This window comes from Nannobrachium achirus (genome assembly GCF_963921795.1).
Source record: "Nannobrachium achirus genome assembly, chromosome: 12".
NCBI lineage: Eukaryota > Metazoa > Chordata > Actinopteri > Myctophiformes > Myctophidae > Nannobrachium > Nannobrachium achirus.
The window spans coordinates 33544430-33559644 of NC_137832.1; the positions used below are offsets into that span (position 1 = coordinate 33544430).

The window sequence follows — 15215 nt, forward strand, 5'->3', positions numbered from 1 at the left end:
CAATTCCAATAGTTTTACTCCACTACATCTCGGATCCAAATATTGTACTTTTACTCCACTACATTTATTTGAACACTTCAGTTAGTTAGTTACTTTGCAGATGTAAATGATTATATTAGAAAACATACATTAACCACTTTAGCCCTATTTTACGAATTTATACCTGGGCTATTTCTATTTGTCGTTGTGAGCTTGTAGATCTGATTACGAGTACTTTTTCCACCACTACGCCCATGTTATCGTCTCTAGAAAGACGAGACATGTTGGCCAACAGGAGGCGTCATACCATTGAGCACCAACAGGAGGCGTCCTACACTGAGCATGACAGTCTGCTGTGTGACTCCCCGTATCCGCTGGATCGTGTCTGAGGACTGAAAAGCTACTCGCGCTGTGGTAGGAGTGACAACAACTCAGGATGGCGAGTCATCTTCATCCGTATTTTTTGCTGTAATCCTTGGCTTTTAGGAGGTTGCAAGAAGTCATTGCCTGATGTCGCAACGCTGTTCTCCGGGCGGTTAAAGGAAGTTACTCATGTGGACTGTGGCTTGGAAATTCAAGGACATTTACATTTACCTAGGGCTACTTTGGCCTTTTCTTTCGATTGAGGAAATTCAGCGTGTGTCTCCTCAGTGCTACGATGTCGTGAACAAGATGTTGTAAACAAGGACAGACCTGGACCTGTATGTGGTGATCCAGATCCTCTAACTGCACAAGGCTGATGATGTTTCTCTTCACATCGTCATTTGCTCTACATGCAGGACTACCTTTTTGGACTGGTCAAGCGGCGACGTAAAGGAAATTAAATTGGTTATTGATAGGTTAGTCGATACTATGGAATAGAATCTAAATGGGACCATCTCCCGTATTCACCAAGTACCGTTTATCTGAGACACATCTGCTTGTTCTAAAGAAACCGCTGCCGCATGTGGCACAAAACACAAAGAACAACCAATGAACTTTGATTTGGTGAATGCTGGAGTGTTCCATATCGCCATATGTCCATGCATGGTGCTACCCATCACAGGATCAGGTATGTGATGAATGTTGCAAGCCTTCAATTTGTGCTTACCATGCTGCCATGTTGCTAGGTAACTAACTGACCGGTTTGGTGTAAAGATGGTGGTTCTATTTATTCGTGTATATAGTTATTAACGAAAGTGTATGGTTCTTATTTATGTACTGACTGACCATTGTTTGTATAAAGTGTTGTTGATCCTTAAATAAGGAATTGGACTGAACTTTTAAATTGGCTTATGTTGCAAATGCAATGCACAGCATTTATTTACTCTGCTTCACTGCCATTGCTCTTCGTTCCACTCATACTGTTGGTCCAGTTATTAAAAAGTTTCGTATAGCATAGATTAAGAACTCTTGCAGGCCAGGCTGATCATTATTAATATCTTTATTTTTGTTGTTGTCATTACAGTGTGGACAATATAGAAATGTTTCATGCAGTATAGAATCATGAGGATGCCATGTTTCTTGTTATCTGATCTTTCAATTGCATGGTCTCCTCCCTTTGGGTGTATTTGTGGATCTTTATTTTATAACCTCATTGATTCCTCTTAATCCTGGATAAATGAGTAGTTGACTGTCTGACATGTTCTTTTTCTGGAGGTTATTGGAAGAATAAGTAGCCTGTATGTGGAGGGCAGAGTGGTCTCATACCTTGCAGTTGCTTTCACAAATAGCTGTGTGAGTGTGACACTGAGGTCAGCTGCTGTAATGAAGTGGTAAAGGAGGAGAGAGTGCTACAAGCAACAAAAAACCCTCTGTCTCAAACTCACTTCTCTAACCTTCAGGCTAACACCACCTCATTCAAGGCTTATTCTGTGTTTATGAATTGAGATTCAGACCTCTTCAAGATGAGGCCTGGGTGCATGAGTCATTGAAGCTGTTCTGACTGTGTCCCCTTTCCTAGACCTAGGTGATTTTTCTGGGGGCGTCAGCTGAATCAGGGATGTTTTTCTCAAAGTGCCACCGCCATGACCCTCTGCTTTATTTGCAGTATACTAAAATGCATAGAATAGGAGGACTACTCTAATACTCATTCTGAGACCAATTTGCGCCACAGTAAGATTGAATGACCAGTAAAATAACTGGTCTACAGTTATTTTGACAGAGGAAGAATTACAAAAGAGTGGATGTTGCAGGGCATTCTTGTCATGTTGCCAGAGTGGTAGAACATTGTGACTTCTGTAGGGTAATCTGAGTCTGACATGTCAAAACTTGCCATGCATGTACTTAACCGAATTTTAACGGCTGCCTGCATTGTGTAACACAGTATATTCGCTGCATTACCTTAAAGTCTCTTATCTCTCATTATCTTAAGACTCCTTATTTGTGTTGATTAACTCTAAACATAGAGTAATAAAGTTAACTAAAAGTGTAGTGCAGGCTCTTCTTGAAAAATACAGAATCCTTTCATTATTTTGACGTACTGAATTAGAGGCCTACCTGTTCACAGTGTGGCCTGCATCTGTTTATGCGTAATTGCTTATGCATGCAACACTGATACTTTTACTCTATGTTCATTTTAGATTTCAAACATGTATGACAGCCAGCATTGTTAAATATTGCAGATTTCAACTATTGCTGTCTTGCAAAAACTCAGTGAGTCACAGGATACCTCATCTTTCTTACTATGTGTCAAGACTCTAGAGGAAATATGTCATAAAATTATTATTACTACATGTTCTTCAACCAGATGTGTTGCCCTGGTGACACTTGGGCAGATGACTTGAGCTGAAAAAGATTGATTATATAGTCATCAATTTCACAATATTCTCTGACCTGGAACAAAACATATTTGTCTCTTTTAACTGTATGCAGCCATATCGATAGATGCCTTGACAGTTGCTGTTACTTACATGTCATGTACTTGATTTTAATCGTTGCACTTCCACTGAGGTATGCCTACAGGTTTTGCATGGGGGACTTACATAATTAGTAACATAACCAGAGGATCCGCCTATAACTAGGCATCTATTTAAAATTTAAATGTTCCTGTTTGTGATGTAGCTTCTTTATGTGGGCAGGCAGGGCTTTGACAGCCTGTTATAGAACCTTGTGGTGCTCTGTCTTGTCTGTTTGTCCTGCCCCTTTCCTCTGTTGACTATTGGACAAATGTCAACTGTTGAAAGAGATCAAAGCCTCTTTTCTGTTTCTTTTTATGTGTTTGGAGTAAAAATACAAGTTTTTACTTCTACTCTAGGGGGAGAAGACTACATTATGTACATGTTAAACTGTTACAATCTTTAGGCAAACTCTCTGGGTCTAACACAGGAACCCCTCTCATCTAATTGTCATTATTTCTGTCTCTCCTTAAACAAATAGTTTGGATTTATTTTTTAGCCAAAGTAATTTTTAATTACAGGAGTATCCATTAGAGCCCCTGGTCTGAATATATTGGGTGCACTGGCATCAATAACCAAAATTAGATCTCTGAACAGTCACATCAAAACAAAATTTACTATGTAGTTATTACAGTGAGTACACCTCTTTGTTTGTGGTCCTGTAAAAATGCTGATTTGAACACCCTGAATGTCACTACAACATGAAACATAGACAGGGATTCTCCCCCAAGTCTACTAAGTAGTGCCGTCTTATTCAACTCAGACTTGTTTCTGAGTTACCTCCTGGGAACCCACATGTGTATGTATGTATGTTTTAGCATAACAGCCAAATTCATATCCAAGTTTTTTGTTGATGTTTGATCCCCTCAAGATCTAGTTCAAATCATGCGTTATTTTATCAGTTTGCTGGAGGATATGGCTGTTTTGCAGATCTGTTAATATTTTGATTATTTAGCAAAATCCCATGGAATAAACTTGATGGCAGCATTTAAATAAATAACAAAACATGAAGCATCTTACAGAGGGATTGTTCTACAGGAGGGCATTGATGGAGTGGCTGGAACTGGGTAGCTCTTAAAAGCTCTGCTATACTGCCATGGTATGTTTTGCAATAATCTAGTATAACAGAGATATAAATCTGTACATCACATCATATAAACGAAGGGAATCAACAAAAATAGTTTGGGATAATAGATCAGAAAATGTTGCTTTGCAGCTAAAAGCAATTATTATGTATACATTAGGCTTTAGCCTTTAGCTGTCAAGAAGACAAATTACACCTGTGTATAGAGCATTTGCGTAATCTCATTTTCAGCTCAGGAAACAAAACAAAGCCCACTTCCTGTCAGTCAACTAACTTTCTTTTGATATCAGGCTTTCTGCAGGTTTTGGTTCCTTTCAGTGGCAATTATTTAAGCTGGTTGTTTTTTTCCCTTGTTTTTCTTTTCCTTATATATATATAAAAAGCTGATCCGAAGTATATGGTAGAAAGCTGATAAATCATGGCAGTAGGACACAATAAATGACCTAGGCTACCTTCCTGAGGAACCTATCTTGAATTTGGCCTTGTTGGAACATCAAATACAAAAACATGAACACACAACTGTTTACCACAGCTTCTCCAGCCTCACCTGAGGTTGTGGGCCATCTTAATCACACCCTAATATAACCAGTGCTGTGTTCTACCTGTAACGCACGTATACGGCGTCTGCTGTCGGAAATACAAATATGAATAGCGTCTGCCCTCGTGAACCTTTCAAAGTAGCGTTTGATAGGCATTATGCACTGGCGTATGCCCTGGCCACACGAATAGCCGCGGATCATAGATTATAGTATGCCCTCAAAAAAAGTCTAGAACACACCACTGAATATAACGTACGTGTGTGCACGCGTTTGTTTATTAATACCTTTGGTAACGACATAATATCCTGGAAGACCTCTATATTGTGGTGTGTATTTTTGGCACAGAGGTGTTGAATCTCTCGGTGCGTATTCAGTGCAGTGAATGTGGTGAACAGAATAAGAACTAGAAGAGCCACTTGTGTTTTGCTTGGACCAGATTTTGAGCTGATTAGGAAGCCTCTCACTTCCTGATCTATTAAGAAGCCTCTCACTTCCTGATCTATTTTGTACTGCCCCCCCCCCCCCCCCCCCCCCCCCCCCAACATGAAGAGGTAGTAAAATTTGTGCCATGGGCCAACTGATAAGATGACGTGGATGCCACCGGAGATGGAAAGCATTAAATGGATCTGAACTACAGTTGTTAAACCGTTAAAGACAAGCAGGCCTCCGTGTGACCTTTATACAGTAGAGTTTGCATTACTTTATTGATTGATTGATTGAATACTTTATTAGCAGCAGTTTGCAAAAGAACAAGTACAGGAAAGTACAGTATATATATATGTATACTACTGTATATATATATAGAGAGAGAGAGAGAAATGCAGTAATGTACTGTACCACTGGTGGTGCGCAGAGGAGTGTCCCAAATAATATATATTTATATTATACTACAGAACTTGGTAGTTCTGAGTGACCAAGCACTTGGTTGAAAAAGGCTCTCAAAGTACTGTATTTCTCAATGTACAGTATGTCTCAATTTCTTGAATCAATGGCTGTCTCAAAGTCTGTCTCAGTGTCAGTGGCATTGTGTGACAACTGCAGGAGTTAAAAAAGGAGTAGTTCACAAAACAAAATTTCTATGAGTTGCAAAGCTTTGAATTCATCACTAATTTGATTATTATGGTGGTACATGGTAGATATTTTCTGAGGTGGTACTTGGTGTAAAAAGGTTGAGAATCACTGCTATAGAGCAACCCAAAAACATTGACACGCTATGCACAATTTTGGCGGCACACAAACAAAATTTGAAATCGACCAGCTTCATCGGGAATCGCATGCTTGCATTTTGCTATGTGATTTGTTGTCCAGAAACGTCAGATCGATTGCTCTGCCTCTGCCCATATGTATGTGTAGCAGTTTTGCTTAGAGCACCTGCCTGTGATGACCAAAAAGCCAAATACCTAACTTGCTTGCTCTCTGTGCACCTAAACCCTATCTATCCGCAGAGAGCACTTGGAAGTTTTCCTATTTGAGAGTTACTTTCTTACTTATTCTCTTCGTCCCGGTTGGGACATCATACACCGCCACTGAACCCTGTCTTGTGCTTTGGCCTGTGCTTCCTCCCATGAAAGACCCATCTCCTTCAGCTCCGTCATCACTGTCCTTCACCAGGTGTTCTTTGGTATGAGCCTCTTTCCTGGGGCCCATTTCAAGGCAACTTTGAAGTAACCTTTCATTGGGCATCCTCAACATGACCGAGCCATCTTAACCTGCGTCTCATTATCTCAAGGGACATATGCAAGCTACTGGTCTTTAAAGTTCCTTATTCAAGGTTCTAGTTGGCCAAAAGATGTTGCAGATTTTGTGTAAGCAGCTGTTGTGGAAGACATCAGCCTTTCTCATATCCTCTTTTGTTACTCTCCAGCACTCTGAGGCTCTGAGCCATATAGCAGGACAGCCTTAACATTGCTGTTGTAGAGCCTGAGCTTGGTTTTGAGGCTATATTGTTTGGACTTCCAGATGTTCCCGAAGTTGGCTGAAAGCACCTCTGGCTTTGTTGAGACGCGTCTTGATGTCTTTTTGCGTTCCACTTTCACTGCTTATAAGGCTACCAAGGTATGTAAAGTCACACACACATTCCACATTCCAACGGGCTAGTCCCGTTTGGGCGGTGTAGCGATAAGGCTTCATCCCATTCATGCGTTTATCGTGCGCTTGCCCAGGCCTTACAGCCTTAGCCTAGCTGAGCTAGACATCCCAGCCATGTTAAAACAAGGTAGGGATGATACTGCAGTTAGTTAGCTAGCTGCATTAGTATCTAGGCTGGTTATACCAGGCTATTACAGCCTAGGCATAAATATAACTATTGCATTCACCACGGCTTCGTAACTCGCGCGGCGCTCCGCCGGCCGCGTGGCCCTGGCCCGCTCTTCGCGGGGCTCGGGCGCGAAGAGCAGGACCAAGGTCCGCTGGCCTTCGCGCCGCTTGCAATGTCGTGGACAATAACTGTGACATATAAACATTGTAGTCCACTTCGCCTTATCGCTACACCGCCCAAACGGGATTTTCCCATTCCAACACCTGGGTCTTTTTCTGGTTGATATACAGAGCAGTTTGCTTTGCATACTTAGTTATTTGAGAATTCATTGTCAGTAAATAAAAATGTATATGCCATAATACGATGGCGTCGCTTACCGACAATCATTTTCAAGCAAAATCTTCACCTTTGTGCGATGGAAAATACATTCATTTTAAAGCACAGTCTAGATAATTATTGTCTCTTGATATCACACATTATCACAAACTCAGCCTTTATTTTCCCTTTGTGAGGGGAGTGATAAAAGGGGCGGAGGGGATGATAATTGATTATAAGCCCTAGGGATAATAACAGCAGTATCTGGACAAGCTAAAGCCCACTGAGCAGTAGCCGTGAGGGTCTTTGCGCAGGCAAATCTAAGCATGTCAACTGCCACGGTTGCTGCATTGACCAATGTGACCGTTGATCAAATGCAATTTGACTGTTGTCTTTGTGACTAAATGGCTGATGTGATTAACAAATCATCACCCAGGTAAAAGCAAATGCCCAGGTGATAATCTATACATACAATGTTGGGACTTTGGAATTTGGCTTGGGAAGAAGTGTTTTTAAACTATATTCATTAACCCATTAAGACCTGAGTCAGATTCTACAAAATAGCAATCAGCAGGCTAGTTCTAACACTTTCAAGATTTTTCGAATTTCTACTCATTTGGGAGGGGTAACATCTGTAACCCCATAAGGACCCTTACAGGTCCCCAGATCCCACTTTAAAAATCGAACCTCTGTTCGAAGTGGAGCTGTGTGTGAGGACCCTTACAGGTCACCAGATCCCACTTTAAAAATCGAACCTCTGTTCGAAGTGGAGCTGTGTGTGTGTGTGTGTGTGTGTGTGTGTGTGTGTGTGTGTGTGTGTGTGTGTGTGTGTGTGTGTGTGTGTGTGTGTGTGTGTGTGTGTGTGTGTGTGTGTGTGTGTGTGTGTGTGTGTGTGTGTGTGTGTGTGTGTGTGCAACAGCGCCCCTCCCTTAACATGTGTGGTCAGAAAAGGTTACTGCAGGCTACAGACAGACAGACACGGAGACAGGCAGACAGACAGACAGACCCACACACACGGCCACGTATAGGGAGCTTGTGTTCCACACAGCTCCAAAAACTGTTGGTCTAGGCTGTTGTGTAAATGCTTAGCTGCATGTTCCTCATGACTATTGTGCAAGTTTCTTAGAATTGTGACAGGGCAGTCAAGCTTGAGAGTGTTTCAAACAAGCCTTTATCATAATGTACTGGGTGCAAGTTGAGGACTATTTTCTCCTATACCCCAAGATGTACAGCCCCCAACACAGTCCTGCATCCTCAGCCCCTTTAGAACAAAACTGAGATGCTGATGTTGATCCGTTGACTGGGACAACCTGTCCTCACGCATCCCTGATGAGCCAGGTGATTAATGACACATTGCTGCTAATGCTCCCACATGGTGGACAGGCAAATGGAAAAGGGAAGAAGAGTAAGTGTTTGTTCGGGTCTGCGTGTGTCCCCTTCCCTACGGGCACTGCTTGTCCTGGATAGGTGTGAGGGACTACAAAAGTTCATGGAACAGGAATTGAGTGTGTGCACACTGCACTGCATCCTAGTTGGGGAATGGATAGGTTGTGTAATTCTAGAAGGCCGGTGGGCGCAAGTAGAGAAATTGTGTGTGCGTGTTGGTGTGCGTGCAGTAGAAACGCAGGAACAGTGATGTGCCTGGTTATTAAGGCAGAAAAATGCAATATCTGCTGCTCAAATTAAATGAAGCAGATGGCCATTGTCTGCTTTGAATTAGAAATGTTGCCCTCCCAAGCAACATGCAGAAGTGCTTGCTTAGTCAAATCCTCTCATTTGTATTTTGTGCGCAAGCATTAATTGTTTGTTCACTGGTAACTGGGCTGCATATGCTGCTCGCAAACTGTTTGTGTTGCTCTGTACCTCCATCCCCCCACCACTCACTGCCTTACACTGTCTGTCAGCACGCTCTGACTCACAGCGTTCATGTAAAATGAAAGCGACAGCGCTGCTCCTTGTCACTTTACCCACGCGACTCGTTCTTTTCCACTGGCCGCAGACGCCTGATTTCTCCACGTCTAAAAATAGTCACTGTCAGATGCTAACCCCCCCACCCCACCCCTCACCTTCTCTTTTTTTCACTGGCAGGCTGCTGTTGGAAGTCTCTGCATTATGCCCTCCCTTTGCCAAGGACTTCCGTGTCATGGAGGTCTTCCTTCATCGCCATTCAGTGTTCTGTTGTGTGTGTGTGTGTGTGTGTGTGTGTGTGTGTGTGTGTGTGTGTGTGTGTGTGTGTGTGTGTGTGTGTGTGTGTGTGTGTGTGTGTGTGTGTGTGTGTGTGTGTGTGTGTGTGTGTGTGTGTGTGTGTGTGTGTGTGTGTGTGTGTGTGTGTGTGTGTGTTGGGGGAAATTCCCTGTCAATCCTGTTGACAGGGAAATCCTAAGGGTGCCTGCTCTTCTACCTATTTTGAAAATACAACTTCAGAAGATCCCATTATAGAAATATATATCAGCATGTAAATAGTACTGCTGAGAGTTGCCATTTATGGTCAATGTGAGAGAGCAATGATCTCTCCAGCTGTGAGTAGAAGACCTTTGGGAAGAATGCATGAGTTGTACTGACTGTACAAGAGAGTTTGGTGTGTTTGTTTGCACACTTTCAAGTGATGCAGGATCCAGGAGGAAATTGTAGTGTCATCATGAGACGTGTTTTGAGGTATCCTTGGTTAAACTTACGGACTTGCACAGGCAGTGGGGTGGTTTGTGAGTTCATTTCTGTGGTTGGTGAGCTAGTGGTACAATTGTCAGAGTACTCGTTGTACCCGTTTGTCTGTCAGTGTTCCTTTTGACAGTATACCCATATGTGAGATCTCTGTGTCAGTCTGTCTGCCCGAGTCCCTTTTATGCTCATATTTGGAGATCTCTGTATCTTTCTGTCCTTGTCCCTTTTATGCCCAGATACGGAAATCCCTGATGTCATCAGCATATGCCCATATAGGGTCATATTGGTCAGATTGGTGGTTCTGGACAACCGACTATCTGACTGACTCAACTCTGGGCATCGCGTTCCCTCTGGTTCTCTGCAATGCGGGCACTGAGTTTAGAGTTGATCAGTCTGACAGTTTGTGAGATACGTGAACGACAGACAGTTTGCGTATTTATAGTAAGATATAACTTGACATCACTATACTCTACTGGGGGCGAGATGTAAAAGGAGATAGCCCTTATCTAACATTCCATTTCTTGCTCTCTCTCCACATTGCCAGCTAGCAATATACAGTATAGCTACCCTTCAGTCCTGTAAAATGAATACATAAAATAATAGACTATAAGCAACTTAAATCAGTGTTTAGCAAATACTACCTTGACTTTCTAATGATAATAATTAAATAAACAAACAAAATAAATTATAAATCTAACTTAATCATTTAAATGGTATTAATCAATTACAACTCTTATTATTGATTAACAGTTAAATGGTTAATGATTAACATCCCTGTATGCAAATGTATTTCCTTTAGTCAATTAGTACCATACAAACATTTACATATTTTGCACTGTAATGTAACTGCTCATAAGGTGTTCCGTTTGATACTGGGCTGTAATTGATATAGTTATATTCCTAGAAGTCTGGTAGATGGGGCAGAGCGTTGTGATTAATTTAGAGCTGAGCCATAAGGCAAAGCTCTTGATCTATCGTTCAGTCTTTGTCCCTACTCTCTATGGTCATGAATGTGGGACTGGGACATGACCGAAAGAAGGAGATCACGGATACAAGCGGACAAAATGGGTTTAGTCAGGATGGTTGCTTGTGCGTATCCCTTAAGGAAGAGGTGAGAAGCTTAGTCATCCGTGAGAGACTCGAGAGTAGGGCCGCTGCTCCTTTGCTTCGAAAGGAGCCAGTTGAGGTGGTTTGGGCAGCTAGTAGTAAGGACGCCTTCTGGTCACCTCCTTGGGGAGGTATTCCAGGAATATCCAGCTGGGAGGAGGCCACAGGGCAGACTGAGCACCAGCTGAGATTATATCTCCATGCTGGCCTGGGAACGTCTCAGAGACTGCCAGACAGTGTTCTCTAATGTGGCCAGGCAAATGGAAGTCTGCTTGAGCTGCTATGTCAACGACCCAACTTCGGATAAGCGGTTGAAGGTAGCCTCGCGTAGCCAGGCTTACTCATCTACGAAGAGAAAAGCCTGGTGACAATATGAGACAGAGACTGTTCTAGGAGGTGGGGCTGAATTTTCCCAGAAGTTGTATTTTTTTCATAGTGCGGTGTTCCTGCAAACATATTCCCCGCTGGGAAAAAAACCCATTGATTCAGGCGATGTTACACCTATTAAGAGCGAGTTAAGAGCTACAATCTATTTTTGTTTTTTCGCTGGGGAATGTAAACAGACCCGCAACTTCCGTTAAACGCAGCACTTTCGCTAGAAATCTTGGAACCAAGCGGAAGTCATATTGTGGCCAGGGTGGGTTGAAGGTGGATGGATGGATGGTTTATTACTTTGTTCATAATTATGATAAATTATGAGACATTATAGTGGCACAAGCCATTATGAGCCACTATTGCATCACATCCAACAGTGGGTTTTAAATAAGATTGAATAGAATAGAATCCTGCCATGTATTTAGGCTTGCGTTTGGATGAAGTCCAAGCCAAAAACACATTGGGTGACGGAAGGGAAAGCAGAGATTCTCTTCGTCACTCTGGCTTCCATCTTGGTAACCAATAAGGAGGGGGTGCTGTGTCTCCATGGTAACCCCCTGTTAAAGCAGTGATGGAGAGAATAGGTAAAGGGTTTAGGGCTCAGAGGGAAAATATATTTTCTCCACAAAGATACGTTCCTCACAACATAATATACAGACAATGTTATTTCACATTAACAAGGCTGACTGCCATACTACTATTATCTGGACAGATATGATGGATACCCTAGAGATGGGCCCTGGGAAACATCACTTCAGCTTAGGTTTTATTCTCTATGTATCAAACTATGCAGTTGACCCCATTAAAAAAGATACAAATAACTTTTGTGTGTTCGAAAGTTTTCCTTTACTGCAGTCTTTTGTTTCAAAAAGTATCACATTGCTAGCCCTCAGACTTCAAACTACAGAGCTGTGACCTCCAGTCGTTTTGCTTTACATGGTCTTAGTTTTTAGGTTTTGTTGCTGCTTATTCCAGTTTGCATTTTACTACATACTGTGTCTTAGCATGGAATGCTTACTTACACAATTAACACATAGCAGTCAGCCATGAACATTACCAACTGTATGGTTCTCCCATCTCCTGGGAACTGCATCCCACTCTGGCAATCATAATTATTTTATTTCCATTCACAAACCCCAAACTAAACATGTAATACAGTGCACAGTTGATCTACACACACACGCACGCACTCACTCACTCACTCACTCACTCACGCACGCACGCACGCACACACACACACACACACACACACACACACACACAGATACACACATACAGCAAATAGCTGATGGCAAGAACATAAACTGTCAGTGGCCGGCAGGCCTGCCAGAGCCATGGGTTAATCTCCCACATAATAGCCGGTTAAGGACTGTGTAACTAAAGTGTTGAGTATGTAATGATTTATTCAAAGCTGAGTTGGCAAGATTCTGAGGCATTCCTGACAAGTTACAGGCTCCACAGTGTCAGATTCATTGGCAGCATATTGTTGCTGAAGCCGAACAATCTTCATGCAGGTGTGGATTATGTAGATTGTCTCTCTCTATTATGATTTTCTGCTCTGAGGCAGGTTCACAGCTTGAATTAGTAACGGTATTGACAAAATGGTGGTACGGATAATAAGTTCTCTTTCTCCTGCTGGTGGCGTTACATAAGACTGTTCTCTGCAGTTGATTCAGACTGTCAGAGCATGCTAACCAGACAGAATGACAGTGATGGGAGCTCTCATTTAACCCCAGCACTTCACTGATTAATTCAAGTTTAATTTGCATATAAGGTCTTATAATCTTGTATTTCAGGTGGAAGTGTTGTGTTGATTAGAGAAGGATTCGGTGTGTAACCGGTCCATTTGGAAAAATGATGGGCTGATAATCACCATATGACCCATACACAAATGATGACCCTACTTATTAGGGCTGCAAAGCTCTGCACTCTAATCAGTGGCACAGCTGGGAGCTGGACTGGTCTCTACAAACCAATCACAAAGCTGGTAGCAGGCTCTACAAACCAATCACAGAGATGGGAGCTGGTCTTTAAAAACTAACAGAGCTTGTCCTCAGGCCTAGTCCATACTACGCTGGGGAGGACTGCCTTCGTTTTTCAAACATCTCCGCGTCTACACGGCCCGTGTAGAAAAATCTCTTCCCACATGACATTGGCAAAACACTATAAAACCCCTGTCAAAAGCTAGCCTCGCGTAGCCAGGCTTACTCATCTGCGAAGAGAAAAGCCTGGTGACAATATCAGGCAGAGACTGTTCAACTTCCGCCGTGAGAATTTCAACGGAAGACTACAACGCATGATGTAACTTCCGTTAAACACAGCACTTCCGCCACTTCCGCTAGAACCAACCGGAAGTCATATTGTGGCCAGGGTGGTCAAAAGCCTGCCGCCCCCATTCTCATCACAGCGCAGCTATAACTATAGGCTATGTGACTATGCCATTGTCCAAGTTTCACAATCTTCAACACTTTAACATGGACAGTGCACATGCACATGCACAACATGAGCAGTGGAGGGGAGAGGTACCGAGACAGTAGACAAATATATACTGTATACCTTTAATGAACTGTTTGGCTTGCATTACGCGCTATGCACTATGCGTGCCCTTTTCTCTCTCCATTCCATTGCAATCATTGTTGCATCGATTGCAATAATAGCCTATATCATTCCAAATCATCAATAAAATGTATATTCCCAGACCCAATATGGTAATTTCTCAAGCGATTGCTCTAATCAAAACATTTGATGTTTGATGTAACTCCCTTTCTATTATATGCTATTAATCAAAAATCACGGCAGTGGTGCACTGACGGGCCATCAAAAAAAGTGGATATGATGCATTGTGAGCTTTATATGTAGATTGGCTATTTTCAAACAGCCTAGGGCCTCTTAAGCCTAGGGCTTAAGAGGTGGTTAATTTATGTTTTATTGTATTATCTGCAAAGTAACTAGTAACTAAAATAAAGTGCTGCCAATAGGATACCTAAAGAATTATACTAACTTTAAGGGGAAAACCACCCATTTTCAATATTGAACTATGTCATTGACATACCGTAGAGGAGTTGTATGGAATAAAAAAAGAAATCCCCCCCCTTCTGGGTTGCCTAGAACTGGAGGATTGATTTTGGGGTTTGTATTGCAAAGTACACTGTGATGACGTCACACCGGTGTACAGTGAATGTACTTTACTTTATACCACCCTACAGAGACCACAGACTTCTCTCATTGTAGAAAGGAGGATGAGCACAAGGTGACGTAACCAGGCAAATAATAACTCAGCCGTTTATGGTGTCCACACAACGCAAGAAAGACGGCTGTGTAAGAAAAATACACTGTGGCCGGAGTTTTTTTAACCTATTCGCTTACGTCCCCCGTTTCGCGCGTTTGCGTGTGGACACCCATTGGCAACCACAGATGAACATCCCCAGGCATGGATTTACCCGGGCTGGTGTGGGCTAGGCCTCAGTGCTCCAGTCCTCACATTGTCAATCAAAACCATTCAGAAACCTATGTTCAGTAGATCTCGACTGTCTGGCATAGTGAGGCAGTCTTCTGTGTGGCAAAATGATGTCGTTGATGATGAAGTCTTTGGTCATTTGTAGATGATCAATAAATGTATGTGGCATAGAATATTTTTCTTCAGCACTAGGCTTGTCAATGTGCTGACAAAAACAATTCAACAATCATTAATATCAATTGCCACTGCACCGTGGCAAGCAGCACCGTTTTGCTCTGATGCCTCCTGGAGGACATTAAAGTTTAAAGTTTTCTAAATATCAAAGTCACTTTGGCTATTATTACTGTGCCCTGTTCTCTACTGTTTACTGTATATGATACTTGGTGTCTTTTTGTTTTCACACTCTGTAAACTAGTTTTATTTTAGAAACGGCTCTGACTTTCAGGGCTAGATGAGAAAGAGGAGGAGGACGATGGAATAGCTGCTCACATGGTGGAGAGTATTTTTAGCTTTTCCCTTGTAGCACAATGATGAGTACAAGGGCCAGTTGAGTATCCTATTCTCT

General features: G+C 42.3%; 1 protein-coding gene across 4 annotated transcripts in view; it reads left to right on the top strand.

Moving 5' to 3' along the window:
* Positions 1-405: 405 nt before the first annotated feature.
* LOC308296256 (membrane-associated phosphatidylinositol transfer protein 2-like) overlaps positions 406-15215 on the top strand; it is a 60177-nt gene continuing 45367 nt past the window's right edge. For all 4 annotated transcript variants that reach the window (XM_080739458.1, XM_080739460.1, XM_080739459.1 and 1 more), the window contains exon 1: positions 406-1030. The gene's annotated coding sequence lies outside the window, so the exon portion shown is untranslated. The remainder of the gene's footprint in view (positions 1031-15215) is intronic.